The sequence below is a fragment of the Paralichthys olivaceus genome, chromosome 5, assembly GCF_024713975.1.
Source record: "Paralichthys olivaceus isolate ysfri-2021 chromosome 5, ASM2471397v2, whole genome shotgun sequence".
Classification (NCBI taxonomy): Eukaryota; Metazoa; Chordata; class Actinopteri; order Pleuronectiformes; family Paralichthyidae; genus Paralichthys; species Paralichthys olivaceus.
The window spans coordinates 21,884,983-21,898,643 of NC_091097.1; the positions used below are offsets into that span (position 1 = coordinate 21,884,983).

Below are 13,661 nucleotides of genomic sequence, written 5' to 3' on the forward strand. Positions count from 1 at the left end.
AATTTTCCACACCATACATTGAAATCGCCTACTATTAAGCTGTTGCTTTCACACATTACTCCCATTTGTTCGAACATCATCCTCCTCTCCTTCTCTGTGTTTGCTGCATGTATATTTATGAGTTTTATTTCTTCATTCATATGTTTAAATTTAATCGCTATCAGCCTCCCTTCACCATCGTTCTCACACATCTTCACCTTCCCCACTGCTCCTTTTTTCACTAATATAGCTACTCCCCTAGCTTTCCCATCACCATTATTTGAGTATATTTCCCCTGTCCATTCTTTCTTTACTTCAATCATGCATCTTTCATCCCAGTGTGTCTCTTGGATACATATTATATCATACTCACTCAGGTTATATATGTGTTGTCTTTTCCACCTTTTGTTCAGCCCTCTTGCGTTTATCGTTAAGATCGTTATCATAAGTATTGTTATGTTCATTTGTTTTTGCTTTTGCTTTTCTTGTACTGTCTCTGTTGCCTCTGAGGGTTTTGTCTCTTTCTTAGTTGCATTATTTGGGTCATTAAGTCCATGTCCATGTCTTGATCATTTGTTTTCTTATCTGCTTCCTCTCCTTCTATGTGTGTTTGTGCTTTCTTCTCTCCGCTCACTCCGTCCTTTTCCGCTGCAGCCTCGTTCTCCTTCACCGCTGTTGCGTTCACCGCTGCTATCTTCATCACCGCTGTTGCCACCGTCACCGCCGTTGTCACCGTCTTCGCTTCCTTCTCCGTCTCCGCTGCTGTCTGCTTCGTCGCTTCTGACTCCGTCGCCGCTGTTGTCACCTTCTCCGTCGTTGTCACCGTCCCCGTTGTCGTCACCGTCCCCGTTGTCTTCTCTTTCTCCGCTGCTGTCTCGTTCACCGCTGCTAACTCCGTCCCCGCTGCTCCCTTCGTCTCCGCCGCTGACATCATGATCGCCTCTGTCATCTCCATCTCCTCCGCTGCTCCGCGCTCCCCGTCACTGCCATCCGAGTCCTCGCTCTCTGCTTCTCCCTCGCTTTCTTCCTCCTCCGTGTCTCCTTCTATTCCTTCTATCTCCATGGTGTTCTCTTTCCCGTCTTTGGGTCCGTTCTTTTCTCTTGTCCTGTCCATTTGGCTTCCGCATTCCCTTGCGTAGTGCCCCTGAACTCCGCATCTGTGACACTGAAACTCTGGGCACTCTCTCAGGATGTGCCCTGGCTGCATGCACATCCTGCAGACTTTTGTTTGTTTGTCGTGTATAACTCTGAAATACTCCGTTCCGAGGGCTGTGTTAAACTTTGTTGAGTATGGGAGGGACTGGATCTCGTCATTAAACTTCACTTTAAGGAATCGTGTCCCGTCTGCCACTTGTGTCCCCGGCCACATCCGTCTCCTTACTGCTGTGACTGGTGTCACTCCCCATCCACGCAGCTTCTCCATTATTTCCTTGTCCTCTATGTAGTATGGTATGTTCAGGAAGGAGACCACCAACTCGTCGTTGCAGAGCTCTCTAGCGTGGACTCTTGTCTCCCCAATCCTGAATCCCTCCATCAGCCTCTCCTTCCCTTTCGGATGGCTCATTGTCATCTCGTGTTTCCTGGGATTTATGTATCGGCATGCCACCAGTCCTCCGCACAGCTCGCGCACGCACCGCATCAGCGTCATGGTGCTTACTTCCTCCTCTCCTTCTGTTTCTACACTCACGGTGAGTTTCTTCCCGTCCCTCTCCGTGTCGTTTAATTCTCTGTTCTTCTTTCCTTCATTTTCTTGTCCGCTGTCTGTCTCATTCATCGTTTTTCCGTTCCGTGTTGTCGTCGTGAGGTCCGTCATGATTTTTTTTTTTTTAAACATAAAGCGCTCCAAAGTGGAGGATTAGAAGAGGGAGGGGGAAAACAAACTTAAATAGATTCCCCCAGACAGTGCGACACTGTTGGGGGGGGGGGTATCTCTCAGTCCTTTGCTGTATTTTAATTCTATTATCTCATTTAAATGCTCAGTAGATAGAGAAAAAAAGGGGGAAAAAAGGAGAGCGGAGCTGAGTCACCCGTGGTGCTCAACGTCCGTCGATTTCAAAAAAGATACCTGCTGATCCGTCACGCATGCGCTGTGTTCAGGGTGGTATGGCCGTAAGCGATTAACTCCACCCACAATACCTCCTTTATACATGTGAATCATCACCATCATCAATGGTTCTTCTGTTGCTTTGCAACCATAGCATCTTGAGGTGTGGGTGGGCGGGAGGGTCAATTGTTCCAAAATCAATCTCAAGGTGCAATTTTGTCATATCGTTGCAAGAAAAAAATCATTACAATTTTCAAAAATGACCTTCAGCAATATTGTCAGTGTTTCATATCCAGTTGTTTCCCTGATGCAGAGTAAACTCCCTGCTCTTTCATCGCTCTCTCCAAATAAGACAATTTGAAAATGATATGTTAATAAAACATGAATAAAGTAGTGTTTTGATTAGAAACAAATCTGATGAATGCTCACTTTCACCTTTCAGTGATGATGTGAGGGTTCCATATTCTTTTTTCCTTTGATGAACAGTCTTTCCTGTTCTTTCCAAGAGGTGTCTCCTCTGAAGCAGCAGCAACAGCGCCCTCTGCAAAGAAAAGTCTAAAAAGCTTACAGCACCTGGTATTCCCAGGCGGTCTCCCATCCAAGTACTAACCAGGCCCGACCCTGCTTAACTTCCGAGATCAGACGAGATCGGGCGTGTTTTTTTTTTTTCTCTTTTATTATAAAATAAATCAGTTTTTATGTACAAGAAAACTTGAATTCCAATGTAACATCACAAAAAATAAATAAAATCAAATGCAAACAATCACCATCAGCTTTTACCAAATCGGCCCTCCTGCCAAGTATTATGCAAAACTATACATCAGTTTTCCTTTGTGATTGACAGAAATGAAACTGCATCCCTTAACAAAGTGTTGAAATTCTTCCTTATCATACTTAAAAATTAAACTTATGTCTTTTTTCAACCCCGATACAAAGTAGGCCCAGACAGATATTATTCTTTGTTCAAAATGTGCTAGATTCCTTCTTAGCCATATAGCATATCTAGCGTGACTTAGTACATGGTTTATCATATTTATGTTTATTTTCTCTTTCTTTTCCCATACTCCAAAGAAAACAATTTTTTTCCAGTCCTTTCCCTCAAAGTACTGCTTCCCCCAGTTCTTTTGCAAGAAATCCTTTAACTTCGTGAAAAAGATCTTCAGCTTGTCACACTCATAATACAAATGCATTAATGTCTCCGGAACAGTTTTGCATATATCGCATTCCCTTCTTACATTCTTATTTATTTGGTGTATCACCACATTTGTGTACAGTCTGTTGTGCCGTAATTTAAAGTCATGATCCTGACATTCTATACTATTCTTGCTTACATTCCACTGCTTCCATATTTGATTTCCTTCCATACCTGGGAACACCTTTTCCCAAACCTTTTCCGATGCAGGTTCCTTAAATTCATTTTGGATCAGCGCTTTGTAGTAGTCTTTTACCTTTGAATCACTTAGTGGCCTTTTCTCACCATTATTTTCCATATATAACTCGGGGAACGTTATTTTCCTTTCTATAACCACGTTATTTTCTATTTGCCTCACCCAATCTATTGGTATGCTTCCTTTTATTTTGTCATACATATTTACAGTAGTTGTTTCATTCATTTCATCGTCATACTCCTTAACTGCGTCTATTATAGCCTGGTCCCTTAGAAACCCAGGTATGAATTCATATAGGCAATCTTTTATTTGCGTTAGTCTGGAATAAAATAATTTTTTATCCCATAGCATGTTATTGTTCATTTTTATCAATGGGTTACACCATATTGGTTGATTTATTACCTGACTGTATTTTGTGCAGTCATATTTAATGTTTATTCTGTATTTCCCCCATGCCTCAAACACCTCTTTATAATATCTAGGCACTTTCTCATATATGGAGCTTTTCATTATCATTATTAGACCGTTTTCTTCACATCTTCCATTTTTATATAGATATTCCCTAAAAACATTTTTCCATCCATAATCAATCCTATCGTACAGATACTTTTTAACAGTTTTTATTCGTATTGCTTTTTTCTTAATATTCAAATCCACCAGTTTCAATCCTCCTTCTTCATATTTCCCTATCAGTGTCTTTTGTGCTATTCTTGCCAGTTTCCCATCCCAAATGTAATTTGTAATTGTGCTGTTTAGCTCTTTGTGCACCCACTCTGGCATGTCTATCACCGTCAAGGCATAGACAATCTTGGATAGTATTAATGCATTTACCACTAAAACCTTCCCCTTTAATTTTAATCTCCTCGGCTTCCACGCATTTAATGTGTTTTTCACTTTATTTATTACCCCATTCCATGTCTCATCTCTCGCCTCCTTTTCTTTCCCTCCCATATTTATCCCCAATATTTTCATATAATCCTTTGAAATTCTAAAAGGTATGTTACAATCACTTTGGCTTATATTTCCGACGTACATTATTTCAGTTTTGTCTATATTTACTTTAGCCCCTGCTGCTCTCCCATATACTTCCATTTTTCCCATTATCCTTTTCACGCTATTCATATTTTTTACCATACAAGTGGTGTCATCAGCATATTGCTGTATTTTGCTTTCACCTCCATTTGGCAATTTTATCCCCTCTATTTTCTTATCCTTCTTTATCATTTCCGCGAGACTTTCTGCAGTTAAGCTGTAAAGTACTGCCGATAGCGGGCACCCTTGCCTCACAGATCTCTCCAATGGAAAAGGATCCGTTATAGCTCCATTTATTTTTATCCTACTCTTTGCATTTTTGTACAATAATTTAATCCAGTTGATTATTCTTTGCCCAAAACCAAATTTTTCTAATGTGCAAAATAAAAAACTGTGCTCAACCCTATCGAAAGCTTTATCAAGGTCCATACTTAAAATAATTCCACCATCCTTCCCCATGCATTCAATTGTGTCCCTTATTGTGCAAATAATGTCCGATATGTCCCTCCCTGGTATCCCGTACGCCTGTGTTGGTGCTATGATTGTTGGTGCTGCTGTTTTTATTCTGTTTACTAATACTTTCGCTAAAATCTTGTAATCTGTGTTTAGTACAGTTAGCGGCCTATAGTTTTCCAGTTTTCTTTTGCTTCCCTTATTTTTATATATGATCGTTATTAGTCCTGTTGCCAGCGACTCTGGTACCTCCTGCTCCTTCTCCATTTCTGCATAAATTATGCTTAAAATTGGGAGCAGCTCGTCGATAAATGTTTTATAAAATTCACTTGTAAGGCCATCTGTTCCCGGACTTTTATTGGTATTTAATGACATTATTGATTCTTTTATTTCTATGACTTTGATGTTGTCATCACACATACTTTTCTCATCATTTGTTATCGTTTTCTTAATATTCCCTAATACTGTAATTCTATCTTCCTCCTTTGCAATTCCTTTTTTGTATAGATTTTTATAAAATGTCCCAACATTTCCAATAATGTCTACAAAATCATTTACTATCTCTCCATTTTCATTTTCTAACTCTTCAATATATACCCTCTCCTGTTTCCTTTTTTCTAATCCCAAAAAATATCCTGTGCATCTCTCCCCCTTCATCGCATATTTCTCCCTACTCCTTGTTATTGCCCCCATACATTTATTCTGTTCATAAACGTCCAGTTTGGATTTCACCTTTATGTATTGTTCTATGCTATGTTTTGGATCCTTATCAATTCTTTCTGCCTCTTCTGCCAGCTCATCCTTCAACCATTTTATTTTCTCTCTTTCTTTAAAAGCCCGGACCTTTGCATATCTAATACTTATTGTCCTTATCTTTTGCTTCAGTCTTTCCCACCATAATCCCTTGCTTCTACATATGTCTATGTTATTTTTTCCATTCTCTATGCAGGCCACTATTTTCCTTCTATATCCCTCTTCCTCTAGGAGAGTATTGTTTAGGCACCACACTCCTCCTCCCCTTCTCTCTATCCCAGTACCAACCTCTATTGACAGGATTGCATGGTCACTGAATGATGTGAATTCATACACCATATTTTTTATAAATTTAACCATTGTCTGATGTGCTATACATAAGTCTATCCTGCTTTGTTTTAGTTCCCCCATTACTATTTGCCTTCTTGAGTATTCTCTCCTGTTTGGGTTTTCGTTCCTCCATACATCAATTAATTGTTTTTCCTCCAATGTTTTCAGAAAAATCTTTCTTGAAGTATCATTTTTTAATTGCTTCCCTCTTGCCACATCCAACCTTGTACTTTTTAAATTAAAATCTCCCACTATTATACAGTTTCCCACACACCATTTTCCTAAATCCAAGAAAAAAACCTTCCTGTCTGCTTCTATATTTGGTGCATATATATTAATTATTCGGTACTCTATCTTTTTGTATTTAAATTCTATGATTATGGCTCTTCCTTCTTTTCCTTTGTAGATTTCTTTGAGGTTTTCTACAGCATTATTTCTTATCAGGATTGCTACCCCACATGATTTATCCGTACCATGGTTTGTATACATAATGTCTTTCCATTTTGTTTTTATATCTTCCATGATCTGGTCTGTCCAGTTCGTTTCTTGCAGACATAATATGTCATTATTTCTACATTTATTTAATAGTTTTTCAAATTTGCTTTGATTTCTTAGCCCATTTGTGTTGAATGAAATCAAGCTTAACATTAAACATATAATTATGGTTTCATTCCCAACCTTCATTTTGTCCTTCTTTCCTCCTTCTTCCTCCTTTTCTCCTCAGCTCGGAGCACAGCTTTCCTTTTCTTTGTGGTCCCCTCCGCCTTTCGTTCCTTCTGCGGTCTGGTTACACTCTCTTCCTCTGAAATATCCTCGATAACCATGAAGTCCATCGCAGTTTCCCTCTCGTCTCGATTTCCTTCTCCATGCTGCTTTACTCCAATGCCGCCGGTTCCGTCTGCTGGAGTCTTTTCACGGGGAGCCTTCTCTCCACTCGATTCCTCTCCGGACCGGCTCTCCTCCTGCCCTGTAGTTTCCACCACGTCTCCTGCTGCGACGTCCCTCCGGGTTTGCCGTTCTTGGTTCTGCACCTTGGACTCCGGCCCGCTCTCTGGGACGCCCCCTGGGTCTCCCTCCGTCTGCATGTCGTCATCGTCGCTTTCCTCTGTCTCCTCCTTCTCGCTGTCAGTGCTGTTGCCCTCCTCCTCCACATCGACATCTTCTCTCTCCGCTGCTTTTGGCACACACTCCCTTGCATAGTGTCCCTGTTCTTTACATCTGTGACATCTGAATTCTGGGCATTCTCTGAAGATGTGACCCGGTTGTATACATAGTCTGCATACTTTCGCCTGTCTGTCATGGATCACGCGAAAATATTCTCCCCCCACTAGTGTTTCAAACTTGGTTGAGTAGGGTAACGATTTCACTGTTTCAGTGAACCGGACCTTCAAGAACCTGGTTCCATCGGCTACGTCCGTTCCTGGCCACATTCTTCTTTTGATTGGCGAGATTGCCTTAACTCCCCATTCTGCAAGTTTTAAAAGAATGACACGATCCACAATGTACGTCGGCAAGTTTAGAAATGATACCACCAGTTCGTCATTTCTAATTTCTTTTGCAATAATCGTGCTCTTCTTTATCCTAATCCCATCTAACAGTTTATCCTTCCCTTCAACATTGTCCATTGTTATTTCATATTTCTTGGGCGTGGTAAAACGGCATCCATTCACCACCCCGCACGTTTTTTTAACTTCACTCAAGAGTTCCATCATAGTCACCATCTCATCTCCAATGATCTCTACCGCCAAGGTAAGCGCCCTCTCAAATTTCTTTTCTGTGCTTGGAAGAGGCTCCGAGGTACTTTTACTGCTGTCCGTGATCCTTCTCGTGGTCGTTTCCTTTCCAATGTCGGCATTCTTTGTCGGTTGCTGCATCTTGCCGTTGTCAATGATCCTGCAGGTGGTCGTGGTCTTTCCCTGGTCAGTATTCTTAGGCGATCTCTGCTCCATGCCGTTTTCCATATTCTTTGTCGTTGTGCTTGCCGGTCCGCTGTCAGCTGCCATGAGATCTGTCCTACTCCTCTCTACTCGCTCTCTCCTCTCTTTGACGACACTCATTCAAAACACACACTCCCTCAAAAAAAGAGATGTTCCCCCGAACAGCAAGCTGCTGGGGGAATAAAATCAAACACAAAAAGTAAAAAACACTCTCACTCACTTTCAATCTAGCCCAAAAACAAAAAACAAAAGAATTCCTCCTGCTCTCTCCACCTGCTCTCTCTGCTCCTTCACTGCCTGGTTGCACACCTGAACTCAATCAGATGTGATCAGTTGTGTTCAGGGTGGTATGGCCGTAAGCGATTAACTCCACCCACAATACCTCCTTTATACATGTGAATCATCACCATCATCAATGGTTCTTCTGTTGCTTTGCAACCATAGCATCTTGAGGTGTGGGTGGGCGGGAGGGTCAATTGTTCCAAAATCAATCTCAAGGTGCAATTTTGTCATATCGTTGCAAGAAAAAAATCATTACAATTTTCAAAAATGACCTTCAGCAATATTGTCAGTGTTTCATATCCAGTTGTTTCCCTGATGCAGAGTAAACTCCCTGCTCTCTCATTGCTCTCTCCAAATAAGACAATTTGAAAATGATATGTCAATAAAACATGAATAAAGTAGTGTTTTGATTAGAAACAAATCTGATGAATGCTCACTTTCACCTTTCAGTGATGATGTGAGGGTTCCATATTCTTTTTTCCTTTGATGAACAGTCTTTCCTGCTCTTTCCAAGAGGTGTCTCCTCTGAAGCAGCAGCAACAGCGCCCTCTGCAAAGAAAAGTCTAAAAAGCTTACAGCACCTGGTATTCCCAGGCGGTCTCCAATTCAAGTACTAACCAGGCCCGACCCTGCTTAGCTTCCGAGATCAGACGAGATCGGGCGTGTTCAGGGTGGTATGGCCGTAAGCGATAAACTCCACCCACAATACCTCCTTTATACATGTGAATCATCACCATCATCAATGGTTCTTCTGTTGCTTTGCAACCATAGCATCTTGAGGTGTGGGTGGGCGGGAGGGTCAATTGTTCCAAAATCAATCTCAAGGTGCAATTTTGTCATATCGTTGCAAGAAAAAAATCATTACAATTTTCAAAAATGACCTTCAGCAATATTGTCAGTGTTTCATATCCAGTTATTTCCCTGATGCAGAGTAAACTCCCTGCTCTCTCATTGCTCTCTCCAAATAAGACAATTTGAAAATGATATGTCAATAAAACATGAATAAAGTAGTGTTTTGATTAGAAACAAATCTGATGAATGCTCACTTTCACCTTTCAGTGATGATGTGAGGGTTCCATATTCTTTTTTCCTTTGATGAACAGTCTTTCCTGCTCTTTCCAAGAGGTGTCTCCTCTGAAGCAGCAGCAACAGCGCCCTCTGCAAAGAAAAGTCTAAAAAGCTTACAGCACCTGGTATTCCCAGGCGGTCTCCCATTCAAGTACTAACCAGGCCCGACCCTGCTTAGCTTCCGAGATCGGACGAGATCGGGCGTGTTCAGGGTGGTATGGCCGTAAGCGATTAACTCCACCCACAATACCTCCTTTATACATGTGAATCATCACCATCATCAATGGTTCTTCTGTTGCTTTGCAACCATAGCATCTTGAGGTGTGGGTGGGCGGGAGGGTCAATTGTTCCAAAATCAATCTCAAGGTGCAATTTTGTCATATCGTTGCAAGAAAAAAATCATTACAATTTTCAAAAATGACCTTCAGCAATATTGTCAGTGTTTCATATCCAGTTGTTTCCCTGATGCAGAGTAAACTCCCTGCTCTCTCATTGCTCTCTCCAAATAAGACAATTTGAAAATGATATGTTAATAAAACATGAATAAAGTAGTGTTTTGATTAGAAACAAATCTGATGAATGCTCACTTTCACCTTTCAGTGATGATGTGAGGGTTCCATATTCTTTTTTCCTTTGATGAACAGTCTTTCCTGCTCTTTCCAAGAGGTGTCTCCTCTGAAGCAGCAGCAACAGCGCCCTCTGCAAAGAAAAGTCTAAAAAGCTTACAGCACCTGGTATTCCCAGGCGGTCTCCAATTCAAGTACTAACCAGGCCCGACCCTGCTTAGCTTCCGAGATCAGACGAGATCGGGCGTGTTTTTTTTTTTTTTTTTATTATCAAAAATACATAATTTTCATACATTTTATGTACAGATATTACATTTATATACATATCTCGTCATTATCTCAGACTACTGTCTGAGATAAGACCCACACTTCCATAGATAATGAATATTTAAGTCAGAAAATGAGAAAAACAGAAAACATCAGAAAAACCAACAACAATGCAACAACAAAACAAACAAACAAACAAACAAAATAAAATAAACAAAACAACAAAACAACAAAACAAAACAAAACCAATAAGAAGACACCTAATTTTTTTAAAAATGCCATTACATATTGACACTTACAGCTGGCACATACAACACTTTTCATTCATTTTTGCCGAAATCAAATTCCACATTCCCATCATCTGTTACCTCTATCAGAGTGCTTCCATCCACAAATCCTTTTTTAAACTCTTCTTTTTCCGTGTATCTGTGTATCATGTTTACATCTCTTTTTATCATGTTTTTAAACACACTCCATACTTCAGCTTTTTTCTTTTCATAATGGGCCAAGTTTCTCCTGAGTTAAACTGCATATCTTGCATGACTCAACACATAGTTTAACAGATTAATATTACACTCTTTCACTCTGCCATTCATCCCAAACAGCCACATCTTTCTCCATTCCATCCTTTCTATCAATTTCCCTTCCCAGCATCTGCTTATCGTTCCTTTCATCCTCTCAAAGAAACTTTCTAACTCACTGCATTCGACAAACTCATGCATACATGTTTCCACTTTTATCTTACACACATCACATTCCTTTTTCACATTCACATCAAACTTGCTTATGATCAGGTTATTGAAAATTCTATTGTGTCTCAAGAGATAATCAAAGTTTTCACACTCTATGCTGTTCCATTTCACTCTTAGATTCATCCATATCTTTTCTGCATCCAGTCCATCCATAACTTTCTTCCATACATTCTCAGCAGCCGGTCTTCTCACTTCTTCCCCTCTTAAACATTTATAGAGTATTTTTGTTTTCACACAGTTCAGACTCATTCTGCTCTCTCCTTTGCCCACATACATTTCTATCTCTCTTTCTTCCCTCACCCCAGCCTCTCTCTCAATCATGTCCATCCATTCTTTCGGCATTGCCTTCTTAATTTTTTCCATTATTGCTTCTGCTGTTCCCAACCATATCTCGTCCCCCCTCCCTCTTACTTCATCCACTATCACTTGTGCTCCCATGAAGCCTGGAACATGCTCGTACACTATATCCTTTACTTTCCTGATCCCTGCATTCCATATGGTTCTGTTGTATATTGTTGCTCCATTAATTGTTATTTTTGGGTTTAGAAAAACTGGTTGCTCCCATACTTGCTCCTGATGCCCTACCAAATAATTCTGCACTTTCTAACGTCTCTGCTACGCTTTCCTTGTCTACCACTGTCACCGTTGTGTCGTCTGCATATTGATATAACGTGCTCACCTGTCCACCCGGTAGTTCTATGCCCTTTATTTTCTTGTTTTGTAATATTAATGCCGCTAACGGCTCTGCGGACAATGCGTACAGGAGAGCCGATAACGGACATCCCTGTCTTACTGATCTTTCTATTCTAAATTCATTTGTGATTATTCCATTAATTTTTACCTTGCTTGCTGCTTTCTCATACATTGTCCTAATCCTCCCTATCATCTTATTTCCAAAACCTGCTTTCCCTAATACTTTATATAGATAACTGTGGTCTACTCTGTCGAATGCTTTGTTTTGATCTATGCTTAGTACTATCCCTTTCCTGTTCTCTTTCATGTATGTTATTGTGTCTCTGATGCTGCTTATAGTGTCTGCTATGTCCCTACCTGGTATGCTATATGCTTGTGTGCTCCCAACCACCGTCCCTATTACTTTCTTTATCCTGTTTGCTAATACCTTTGCTAAGATTTTATAGTCGCCATTTAACATTGTCAGTGGTCTATAATTTTCTAAATTATCCCTGCTCCCTTTTTTGTGAATTATGCTTACTAGCCCTGTTGTCATGCTTTGCGGTATCTTTCCCTTTTCTTCTATCCATTTATACAACTTCTCTAATACTGGTGTTAATTCTTCTCTAAACTCTATGTAGAATTCTCCTATTAAGCCGTCTGTTCCTGGACTTTTATTTCTCCCTAACCCGCTTATTGCTGTCTCTATCTCCTCTCTACTTATCTCTCCCTCACACATCTCTCTGTCATTCTCGCTTATCCTATTTTTTATTTTCTCAATCACTTGTCTGCTACTCTCATTGTCTACCTCTTCTTTCTTGTACAGCTCTCTGTAAAATTCTTCTACTCTCTCTACTATTCCAGCTATGTCTTTTATCTTCTCTCCTCTCTTTCCCTCCACTTGTTCAATGTAGTTGTTTTTCTGCCTTGTTTTCTCTAGCCCTAGGAAATATCCTGTGCATTTCTCTCCCTCTATGGTGTATCTTGCTCTGCTTCTGATGATTGCTCCTTGGCATTTTCCCTGTTCTATTTCTTTTAGTTCATTTTTTTTTTTAATGTACTCTTTTGTGTCATAATTTTCCTCTTTTTCAGCTTTCTCTTCCTCTCTTTCTATCTCCCTCACTAACCACTTTTCTCTCTCTTTCCCTTTCTTGCTCTTGTTCCTACCATATTTTTTGCTTATTTCTTTTATTCCTTCTTTTAATTTTTCCCACCACCGCCCTATATCCTCCTCATACATTCTCTCATTCATCTCCCATTTTATGTATTCTCTCACACCTTCTTTATATTTTTTTTCCTTAAGTAGCTCTCCATTCAAACACCACACCCCACCTCCTCTTGTCTTTGTTTCTTGCCCTAGCGTGAATTTTAGCATCATGTGATCGCTGAGTGTTGTTATTTTGTACTGTATTTCACCTATTGTTTCTGCTAATTTTTTTGTACTTAACACTAAGTCTATTCTGCTTTGTTTTAGTTCTCCCTTCACCACTTGTTTCCTCGAAAATACTTTTGCCTCTGGGTTTCTTTCCCTCCACGCATCACACAGTTTTTTCTCTCTTTTTATCTTTTGTAATGCCCCTCTTGATGAGTCGTTTTTAAATTTCATTTTCCCAGAGACATCTAATTTTCCACACCATACATTGAAATCGCCTACTATTAAGCTGTTGCTTTCACACATTACTCCCATTTGTTCGAACATCATCCTTCTCTCCTTCTCTGTGTTTGCTGCATGTATATTTATGAGTTTTATTTCTTCATTCATATGTTTAAATTTAATCGCTATCAGCCTCCCTTCACCATCGTTCTCACACATCTTCACCTTCCCCACCGCTCCTTTTTTCACTAATATAGCTACTCCCCTAGCTTTCCCATCACCATTATTTGAGTATATTTCCCCTGTCCATTCTTTCTTTACTTCAATCATGCATCTTTCATCCCAGTGTGTCTCTTGGATACATATTATATCATACTCACTCAGGTTATATATGTGTTGTCTTTTCCACCTTTTGTTCAGCCCTCTTGCGTTTATCGTTAAGATCGTTATCATAAGTATTGTTATGTTCATTTGTTTTTGCTTTTGCTTTTCTTGTACTGTCTCTGTTGCCTCTGAGGGTTTTGTCTCTTTCTTAGTTGCATTA

At 40.1% G+C, this 13,661-nt stretch overlaps 2 non-coding genes across 2 annotated transcripts; both read right to left on the reverse strand.

Moving 5' to 3' along the window:
• Positions 1 to 8,767: 8,767 nt before the first annotated feature.
• Positions 8,768 to 8,886, reverse strand: LOC138409098 (5S ribosomal RNA). Its single transcript, XR_011242419.1, has one exon. It is a non-coding gene; the product is annotated as a 5S ribosomal RNA (ribosomal RNA).
• A 490-nt stretch (positions 8,887 to 9,376) lies between these two features.
• LOC138407885 (5S ribosomal RNA) lies at positions 9,377 to 9,495 on the reverse strand. Its single transcript, XR_011241203.1, has one exon. It is a non-coding gene; the product is annotated as a 5S ribosomal RNA (ribosomal RNA).
• Between the last annotated feature and the right edge of the window lie 4,166 nt (positions 9,496 to 13,661).